The 10,196-nt window shown below is 42.0% G+C and overlaps 1 long non-coding RNA gene and 1 pseudogene across 2 annotated transcripts; both read left to right on the top strand.

Moving 5' to 3' along the window:
* Positions 1 to 2,112: 2,112 nt before the first annotated feature.
* Positions 2,113 to 5,802, top strand: LOC110533992 (uncharacterized). Its single transcript, XR_016483728.1, has 5 exons — positions 2,113 to 2,278; positions 2,742 to 2,866; positions 3,338 to 3,481; positions 3,586 to 3,687; positions 5,720 to 5,802. It is a non-coding gene; the product is annotated as an uncharacterized LOC110533992 (long non-coding RNA).
* A 343-nt stretch (positions 5,803 to 6,145) lies between these two features.
* Positions 6,146 to 9,407, top strand: LOC149980025 (WD repeat-containing protein 74-like; annotated as a pseudogene). The gene is made up of 4 exons (XR_016484028.1): positions 6,146 to 6,180; positions 6,366 to 6,506; positions 6,645 to 6,698; positions 7,029 to 9,407. The product of XR_016484028.1 is annotated as a WD repeat-containing protein 74-like (transcript).
* Positions 9,408 to 10,196: the final 789 nt, after the last annotated feature.

The following is a 10,196-nucleotide window of genomic DNA, read 5'->3' as shown; positions in this document are numbered from 1 at the left end:
CTAAAGATGGCACATATTTCAAGAACAATATAATTGTTATTAAACATCTGTAATAGAAAAAATTGTGGTAAATGGTATTAGATATTATTCAGAAGATATGTTTTTTATTCAATTCTGATATTTCAATGGTTTTAAACAGAGCAGATATGCTGTTAAGAAAGCAATGACTGTTTATACTTTTAGAGTCGTATAATAATTTTCCACTCATGTAAAGAGGAAGGATTTTGCTTTTCATCCAAGAACAGCAATTCATACATGTACAATTAAACAAATATTCGTACAATGATAGCTATTAGTGATCATTTAGAATAACAAAACGAGCGAAGATTATTAGCTTACAATCAAATGATCACTTTAACAACAATAGCTTGAAATTATTTGATAAATGGTGTTGTAATGTATAGAGTAGAATATAAACAAACTGCAATATGATATCATTCTTAGGCACTCCATGCTGAAGTCTAGAAGCAATAAAGACTGATGAACGATGTATCAGGATAAATATCATCTGTGATGATGACAATGGATATTTTGATTGATCTTAATATTGATCAGAGTGTACCTGTGTCTGGGGGTAGATGCGTCTGTCACTGAATATCCCACTTCTTCCTCTCCACACTTTGTCTCTGTCAATATGGGTTGACACCATGTCAGAATTTTCTGTCTTGCCTTTCTCTATCCATCTCAGTCGCGTCCATGAGATTTCTTCACTCATATGCTTTTCGGGCTCACTTGCAGGGTGAAAAAACTACATTTAGAGAATCAACAATGTCAGATGTTAAGATGTTTTTTTGTTATTTTGGTACGATTATTTTTCTCAAGAAAGGAAAAACATCTCCACAGCCCTTAGAAGTCTAAGTTAATTCATTATTTATCTCGTCCCCCCCCTCCTCTTTCGCTTCTCTCTCTCCAAAACTCCCCCTTATGCTTTCTCTTTTCTTCCTCTAAAAAAAAGAATGGAACGATTTTGAAGAAAGACTCTCCCTCATCTTCTGTTCTCCTCAGTCTCTTCTTCTCTTTCTGACTGTCTGATAAAGGAATGTTTGTATCTCCTTAGAATATAATGGCCAAGTTCATTCAACAGTCTCTTTCTCTCTCTCGGTCTCTCTCTCTCTCTTGGTCCCTCTCTCCCTGGCTTGTATCTGTTGCCGTATTCCCTTGTTTCCCAGATATGGATGAGGGGGCAGGGCAAGCTTTGAATCTTTTTTTTGTCAGCTCCCCTTGTTTGTCTCTATCTATCCCTCCCTCTGCTCCCTTTCTCGCTCGCTCTCCCTTTGTCTCTCCTCGCTCTCTCTTTCTCGCTCGCTCTCTCTTTGTCTCCTCTCTCTTCATCTCTTGCTCTCTCTCGCTCTCACTCCTTCTTCCCCTTTGTCATGTGACACTGGTGTCCTATTCTTCAGTCCTTTCGAGAAAGATGAAAAGGCTTTCACTCTTTCCTTGTAATTATGGGATTATTTCTGTTACTTTCTTTCCCTCCCTTCTCTGTTCTCTCCAAGCTACCTCTCTCTTTCTGTGGTCCTGCTCTTTTCACTCTCATCCCTTTCTACCCTGACATTGTCAGTCTCTCTGGCCCTCTTCTCTTGGGAGGATTTCCACACTTTTTAAATTCCCACAAATCTTTGGCTTTCGATTTTAAAGTGCCCATGCTGTTTCCCCGTAATCCCCATCCCTGGCCCGTCTTTTGTCACCCACTAAATCTGTCCCAACAGCTAGTCTCTGGTAAATCCCCCAGGGTGACCTGAAGACTCATAAACTCTCCTCTGATTGATTAGCCACTTTCTCCTCTGCCTGTCCCCTACTCTACCTCAACGATTACAAATGTGAAAATGTGAGAAAAAAAAACATCATACAACAAGGAAATTAAACAAAAACACATTTTGAAAATGAAGTAATGAAATCGCACATAATGTAGAAACAACAACAAAATGAATTTGTTCTTTGTTGGTGTCTTGTGGGTTTTTTCTGTGCACGGTATGTGTTAAATATCTCAGTGACTAATATTATTTGTGTGCAATAATGTCTGTGGATTTTGGATTGCTTGGACTGATATAAAATGTAAAGCTCAAGAGCACCATCTGCTGCATATTTTATATATGAAAATGTAGGTCGTAACAGAATTCCGGTGAGTAGCGTATCCCTACGGATGACATTTTGGACACGCCATAACGTGTTAGAACATTTGTTGTTGTTTTTTTGACAATATTTTCTTTCTTGTTCATGGAAGACATAAGTCAAGTTTGTTCAGTATGAGTTGGATCAGAAACAGGGCTATTGAAAGGTAAAAATGATATAACTCAGTAAATTAGCCATGCTGTCATTTTGTTGTGTGTGCTATTTGTTAGAGCTAGCTATCTAGCAGCCCACGTGTTTGCTAGCTGACTTCCCTAGTTTGACAGTACCTTTCCCTAATGCATCACAGATTGTTTTAGGAATGATGATCATGTACACTATCAGGATATTTAAATGGCTATCATTTACACTCTGTGTTTGTTTCATTAGGTGTGAGCCTATTAAAAAAAAACAGGCATTCAACTTCTGTGAGATGAACTGCCTCAGTCGGGACCAGGAAGTGTGTGTCCTGGGCTGGGGAGATCCACAGGAGACTGTGGGGGGGCTCTAGAGAGTAATGGAGCCCTTGATGATGTCTGATATGTTGGTCATTGATGTGTTTAGAGTGCACATAGGTCTGAATGTTTGCATTGTGGTTGTTGGACTATTGTGTTACTTACCTGTCTTGTCAGTTCTAGGTGGGGTCTGTGAATGGCACCGTGAAGAGGTTCAGCACAGAGAAGGGCTTCATTACTGAGACCAGACAGTGTGGGGAGAGCAACCAGGGCAGGTTCACAGGACTCGCCGCCACAGACCGGTATAGTTGTGTAGATAAAGACACTGGTCATAACACGATACAGGAGCTGTTGTTCATGCACACTGTCAATACACACTAGCAGCTCTGTGGTCATGTGTTGAGGATCCTGATGTAGACACTGGGCGACTCTCTCCCTGTGTGTCTCTGCGTTTTCTGATCATGTGTGTGGAGACAGGACTGCTGAGGGTCTGGAAGGAGGACAATACAGACAAAGTGAATGAACAACAACTCCTTTATTGTGCTTCCACATCTGCATTGCTTGCTGTTTGGGGTTTTAGGCTGTGTTTCTGTACAGCACTTTGTGACATCTGCTGGTGTAAAAAAGGCTTTATAAATAACATTTGATTGATTTTGCCAGAATACCACTCAGGCTTCCTAGAGGTTGTTACATTGCAGATGGATACTATATACTTATGAATGATTGACGTTGACTGACATTTTCTTGAACATAACTCCTGTCCCTATATCTAGGTTGGAATAAATATTGTGAAGAATGTTTGTCGGATGCGACAGAATCCCTAGCGGCGCAACCAAGTGGCTACAGGAGGGAAAGAGAATGGCCTGAAGACTTGGGATCCGGAGAGACCTGAAACACCGGTCTTTGCCTCCAAGAATGTAAGAGTCTAACAACTACATTTCAAGGAATTACAGCGGGACTGTCTACATAGTATGTTATGTTTCGGTGTTGGGTGCGTTGACACAGCTTCTTTATGCTGCAGGTGCGTAATGACTGGCTGGACCTGCGGGTGCCAGAGTGGGTTAGAGACATGGCCTTCATCGCAGACTCAGACAAGATAGACACCTGCACAGGTCAACACCAGGTCTGTCTGTCTGTCTTTCACTGTACAAGCCCTGTTCTTAGACTGGGTCTGCTGGTCTTCTCAGCCAGCCTTGGAGTCTTTCCCTGTACTCAAACGATACATTCATCAGGAGTTTGACGCATTTTTGTTAGAAAACAGCTTATGCAAATGCAGCTACTGTTATTATTTTGTCTGCGATGTTGGATGTGACTGTAAGTTAGCAGTAGTTGGCTAGCTAGCAAGCAAGGGATAAGAACATTGACAGCCAGTATGGAAATGGAACATTTAGAACGAACGACAGGGTCACATCCATAGATACAGAACAAAGAGACTGAACGACTGGTTCGAGTTTCTAGCAACCGACAGAACGAACCACCAGCCGGCTTGGGTAGCAACCCGGGACTCTGTCTTGTGGAAGGATGAAATAGTATGAATAAATTCATCAAAATAATGTTTTTAATGAAAATATGTCAGTCATAATTTGAGTATGTTGGTAAACCATTGTATAAAAGTGATAATGCCCTGGACATTGTCTTGAGCTTAACAATACCCGTGCCAATATATCCTCCAAACACCGGCTCCTCGGGCATTATCACTTAATTGGTCAAGTTCAAGTACCCTGATGTATGGTTTGTATCATTGCCACATAAGCAAACCATTAAACTTCTTAACTTGACTCGCGTCTCTTTTTCTTATTCATCTATCTAACAACGTAACAAAAGCAACCTATTTTTTTACTGATTTAATAGTTAGGTGTGAGTGTATGATCCAGGGAGAGGCCGTTTGGGGAGTACCCCCCCCCCCCCCCCCAGTCCTCTCCCTCCCTGCCAACCAAGACAGTGTTACAGTGGGCAACACACATGGACAACTCGCCATCTTAGGTCTGCGGAAAGGGGAATGTGGCAGTCGATGTCTCTTTCCGCTTGTTGTAATGATTGTGCAGTTGCTTAGTGATCTGCTTCAGTACTTTTCCATGTCAGATTCTTTATCTTTTTGTCTGTGTATGTACAGTTGAAGTTGGAAGTTTACATACACCTTAGCCAAATACATTTAAACTCTGTTTTTCACAATTCCTGACATTTAATCCTAGTAAAAATGTCCTGTCTTAGGTAATTTAGGATCACCACTTTATTTCAACCTTTATTTCTTTCATCACATTCCCAGTGGGTCAAGTTTACATACACTCAATTAGTATTTGGTAGCATTGCCTTTAAATTGTTTAACTTGGGTCAAACGTTTCACGTAGCCTTCCACAAGCTTCCCACAATAAGTTGGGTGAATTTTGGCCCATTCCTCCTGACAGAGCTGGTGTAACTGAGTCAGGTTTGTAGGCCTGCTTGCACACGCTTTTTCAGTTCTGCCCACAGATTTTCTATAGGATTTACGTCAGGGCTTTGTGATGGCCACTCCAATACCTTGACTTTGTTGTCCTTAAGCCATTTTGCCACAACTTTGGAAGTATGCTTGGGGTCATTGTCCATTTGGAAGACCCATTTGCGACCAAGCTTTAACTTCCTGACTGATGTCTTGAGATGTTGCTTCAATATATCCACATAATGTTCCTTCCTCATGATGACATCTATTTTGTGAAGTGCACCAGTCCCTCCTGCAGCAAAGCACCACCACAACATGATGCTGCCACCCCCGTGCTTCATGGTTGGGATGGTGTTCTTCGGCTTGCAAGCCTCCCCCTTTTTCCTCCAAACATAACGATAGTCATTTTGGCCAAACAGTTCTATATTTATTTCATCAGACCAGAGGACATTTCTCTGAAAAGTACAATCTTTGTCCCCATGTGCAGTTGCAAACCGTAGTCTGGCTTTTTTCTGGCAGTTTTGGAGCAGTGGCTTCTTCCTTGCTGAGCGGCCTTTCAGGTTATGTGGATATAGATACTTCTGTACCGGTTTCCTCCAGCATCTTCACAAGGTCCTTTGCTGTTCTGGTATTGATTTTGCACTTTTCGCACAAGTACGTTAATCTCGTCTCCTTCCTGAGCAGTATGATGGCTGCGTGGTCTCATGGTGTTTATACTTACATACTATTGTTTGTACAGATGAACGTAGTACCTTCAGGCATTTGGAAAGTGCTCCCAAGTATGAACCAGACTTGTGGAGGTCTACAATCTACATCCACAGGTACCTCTCCAATTGACTCAAATTATTTCAATACGCCTATCAGAAGCTTCTAGAGCCATGACATAATTTTCTGGAATTTTCTAAGCTGTTTAAAGGCACAGTCAACTTAGTGTATGTAAACTTCTGACACTGGAATTGTGATACAGTGAAATAATCTGTCCCAAAAATATTTTGGAAACATTACTTGTGTCATGCACAAAGTAGATGTCCTAACCGACTTGCCAAAACTATAGTTTGTTAACAATAAATTTGTGGAGTGGTTGAAAAACAAGTTTTAATGACTCCAACCTAAGTGTATGTAAACTTCCGACTTCAACTGTATTTGCCATTGTGCTACATTAGAGATGCATTTGCTATATGTGCTCTTTGAAGCTTCTGTGTAAACTTAATTGTTGCTGCTACAGGCAAAACAATTATCTTCTGATAGTCCGATTTAAGCTTTTTGTGTGTGCGAGTGCATGTTGCATGCCTTTGTGTTCTGTGAGATCCTCTCCCCTCGACTACTCTTTTTTTCTCTCTAACCCCTCCTCCTCCTCCTCCTCTTGTCCTCTCCATTCGCTGCAGGCCTAGAGTGTGTGGGTGTTTAAAGGGCCTGGCAGGAGGGGTGTGGGGGCTTCAGTCCCACCCTTCTCTCTGGTGGCTTCTTGTGGTTTGGACCACTTTCTGAGGGTACACAGCCTGGAGGACCGCTCTCTATGGAACAAGGTACACACACACACACTTACACTCTCCGCACACTTGAAGCCAGCTACATAATCTATCATTAGTGAAGCCTCCTACACAGTTTTTGAATAATTGTGTTCAGTAAAAGTTTGAGGTTCTTTCTCTTCGTCTCCCTTTCAGGTGTATCTGAAGTCACGACTCAACTGTGTGCTCCTGTCCAGCAGAGATCTCGAGGTAGGGGAGAATTAAGTGCAATGAATCAGCCTTTTTAGACTTTGAAGTGCAATACTTTGTCATCTGTTTGACTTTCAAACTGAGACTTGCTAGTTTTTAATGTTGTGATATTACAGAGCTGTTAGAGGGTTTTCATAACACCTGACATGCATATATTTACTAATTTATTATACACTATGAGTAGTTCATTTAAATTGACATAACAGTAATGCCAAACAACAATGTTAACTGTCATTTGCTGTTGAAATTATTATTTTTAAATGTGATTTTCCTGCATTATGCTGCAGAATAATGCTGTAGTATGTTTACAGTCTCTCTCCTCTATTTCAGCTGGGCAGTACAGGAGTGAACGGAGATAGCGGAGAACTGGATGAGGTGTGGAACACTATGGGGATGATAAAAGAGAAGGCGAAGAAAAGAGAAACAGATGAAGCTGTTGTTGAAGAAGCAGAGAAGATGAAGATGTTGTTGAAGAAGCAGACAAGAAGACTAAGAAGAGGCATCAAACACTGTATTTATTTCTGAAACATATTATACCCTTATATTAAACTAAATATGGCTGATACCGCAGTAGACACGACCACAACCCCTGAGATTTCAGACAAGGAGCTCAAAGAGAGGAAAGGGGAGGTGGAGGAGAAGGATAATGGCAGTCGGGACGCACCAGCCAACAGCAATGGAACACACACAAATGGTGCAGAGAAGAAGACCAATTGTGCAGATGGTTCTGAAGAAACCCCTGAGGGTGAGGAGGAGGATGGAGAGGGACTGGATGCAGCTAAGGATGCAGAAGAAGCTGTGATGAGGTTGACCACCCTGTGAAGCGCCCAGGTGATGAGGAGGAACAAGTGGAAACAAAAAAACAGAAAACGGTGACTCAAAGGAAGCTGAAGTGAAGGCATAATGTGCGGAGTATGTACTCCTCCGCAACGCTGTCTACATGGCGTGTTCAACTTCACCTTGAAGAGGTGGGGGGGGTGGCTGCCATTTTATGGGCTCCTAACCAACTGTGTTGTTTTGTTGTTTCTAACTTATTTTGTACATAATGTTGCTGCTACTGTCTTTTATGACCGAAAAGAGCTTCTAGACATCAGAACAGTGATTACTCGCCTTGAACTGGACAAAGATTTTTTCTTTAACGAATCCGACGCAGAGGATATACTGCATTCTCGAGACCAGGCCCAAACCCCATCATTTGCGTGAAGAAAAGACAGAGATAAAGGGGGTGGAGGTCGGGCTTCCCTCTGAGAATTCATAGGCGAGTGAGTAAACTTCCACTACCATTCATACTATTGGCAAACGTGCAATCACTGGAAAATAAAATGGATGATCTACGATTAAGAATATACTACCAACGTGACATTAAAATATGTACTATCTTATGTTTCACCAAGTCGTGGCCGAACGACGACACGGATACTATAGAGCTGGCTGGGTATTCCGGGCATCGGCAGGACAGAGAAGCTACGTCTGGTAAGACGAGGGGCGGGGAGGTGTGTCTATTTGTAAATAAGAGCTGGTGCACAATTTCTAATATTAAAGAAGTCTCGAGGTACTGCTCACCTGAGATAGACACACTATCTACCAAGAGAGTTCTCTATATCTATTTACCACCCCAAACCGATGCCGGCACTAAGACCGCACTCAACGATCTACATAAGGCCCTAAGTAAAGAAAACAATGCTCATCTAGAAGCGGCGCTCCTAGTGGCTGGGGACTTTGATGCAGGCCAACTTAAATCCGTTTGACCAAATTTTGACCAGCATGTCACGTGCAACCAGAGGGATACATACAAAACTCTCCCTCACCGTCCATTTGGTAAATCTGACCATAGTTCTATCCTCCTGATTCCTGCTTACAAGCAAAAACTAAAGCAGGAAGTACCAGTGACTTGTTCAATATGGAAGTGGTCAGATGACACGGATGCTACAGGACTGTTGGGCTATCACAGACTGGAACATGTTCCGGGATTCATCCAATGGCATTGAGGAGTATACTGCTTCATCAATAAGTGCATCGACGACATCGTCCCCACAGTGACCGTACGTACATATCCCAACCAGAAGCCATGGATTACAGGGAACATCCGCACCGAGCTAAAGGCTAGAGCTGCCGCTTTCAAGGATCGGGACACTAATCCGGACGCTTATAAGAAATCCCGCTATCCCCTCAGAAGAACCACCAAACAGGCAAAGTGTCAATACAGGACTAAGATTGAATCTTACTACACCGGCTCTGACACTCGTCGGATGTGGTGGGGAAACCCAGCCACGAGCTGCCCAGTGACGCAAGTCTACCAGACGAGCTAAATGCCTTTTTAATACTCACTTCGAGAAAAGCAACACTGAAGCATGCATTAGATCGCCAGCCATTCCGGACGACTGTGTGATCACACTCACCCACGGCTGCGTGGCCAAACACGACTCCAACACAACTAGAGGTCGACCGATGATGATTTTTCAACGCCGATGCCGATTTATTGGAGGACCAAAAAAAGCTGATACCGATTAATCGGACGATTATTTTTACATTAATTTGATTTATTTTACATTTTTAAAAATGTATTTGTTATAATGACAATTACAACAATACTGAATATATTCAATTTAGCCTCAAATAAATAATGAAACATGTTCAATTTGGTTTAAATAATGCAAAAACTAAGTGTTGGAGAAGAAAGTAAAAGTGCAATAAATGCCATGTAAGAAAGCCAACGTTTTAAGTTCATTGCTCAGAACATGAGAACGTATGAAAGCTGGTGGTTCCTTTTAACATGAATCTTCAATATTCCCAGGTAAGAAGTTTTAGGTTGTAGTTATTATATAACTATTTCTCTCTATACGATTTGTATTTCATATACCTTTGACTATTGTATGTTCTTATTGGCACTTTAGTATTGCCAGTGTAACAGTATAGCTTCCGTCCCTCTCCTTGCCCCTACCTGGGCTCGAACCAGGAACACATCGACAACAGCCACCCTCGAAGCAGCGTTACCCATGCAGAGCAAGGGGAACAACTACTCCAAGTCTCAGAGCGAGTGACGTTTGAAACGCTATTAGCGCGCACCCCGCTAACTAGCTAGCCATTTCACATCGGTTACACCAACCTAATCTCGGGAGTTGATAGGCTTGAAGTCATAAACAGCTCAATGTTTGAAGAGCTGCTGGCAAAACGCACAAAAGTCCTGTTTGAATGAATGCTTACGAGCCTGCTGGTGCCTACCATCGCTCAGTCAGACTGCTCTATCAAATCATAGACTTAATTATAACATAATAACACACAGAAATACGAGCCTTTGGTCATTAAAATGGTCGAATCCGGAAACTATCATCTCAAAAACAAAACGTTTATTCTTTCAGTGAAATACGGAACCGTTCCGTATTGTATCTAACGGGTGGCATCCCTAAGTCTAAATATTGCTGTTACATTGTACAACCTTCAATGTTATGTCATAATTATGTACAATTCTGGCAAATTAACTATGACCATTGTCAGGAA

This window comes from Oncorhynchus mykiss, chromosome 10 (assembly GCF_057628025.1).
Source record: "Oncorhynchus mykiss isolate SJ-2025 chromosome 10, ASM5762802v1, whole genome shotgun sequence".
Classification (NCBI taxonomy): Eukaryota; Metazoa; Chordata; class Actinopteri; order Salmoniformes; family Salmonidae; genus Oncorhynchus; species Oncorhynchus mykiss.
The sequence above is the reverse complement of the archived record's forward strand: the minus strand, read 5'-3'. Positions and strand labels throughout refer to the sequence as shown.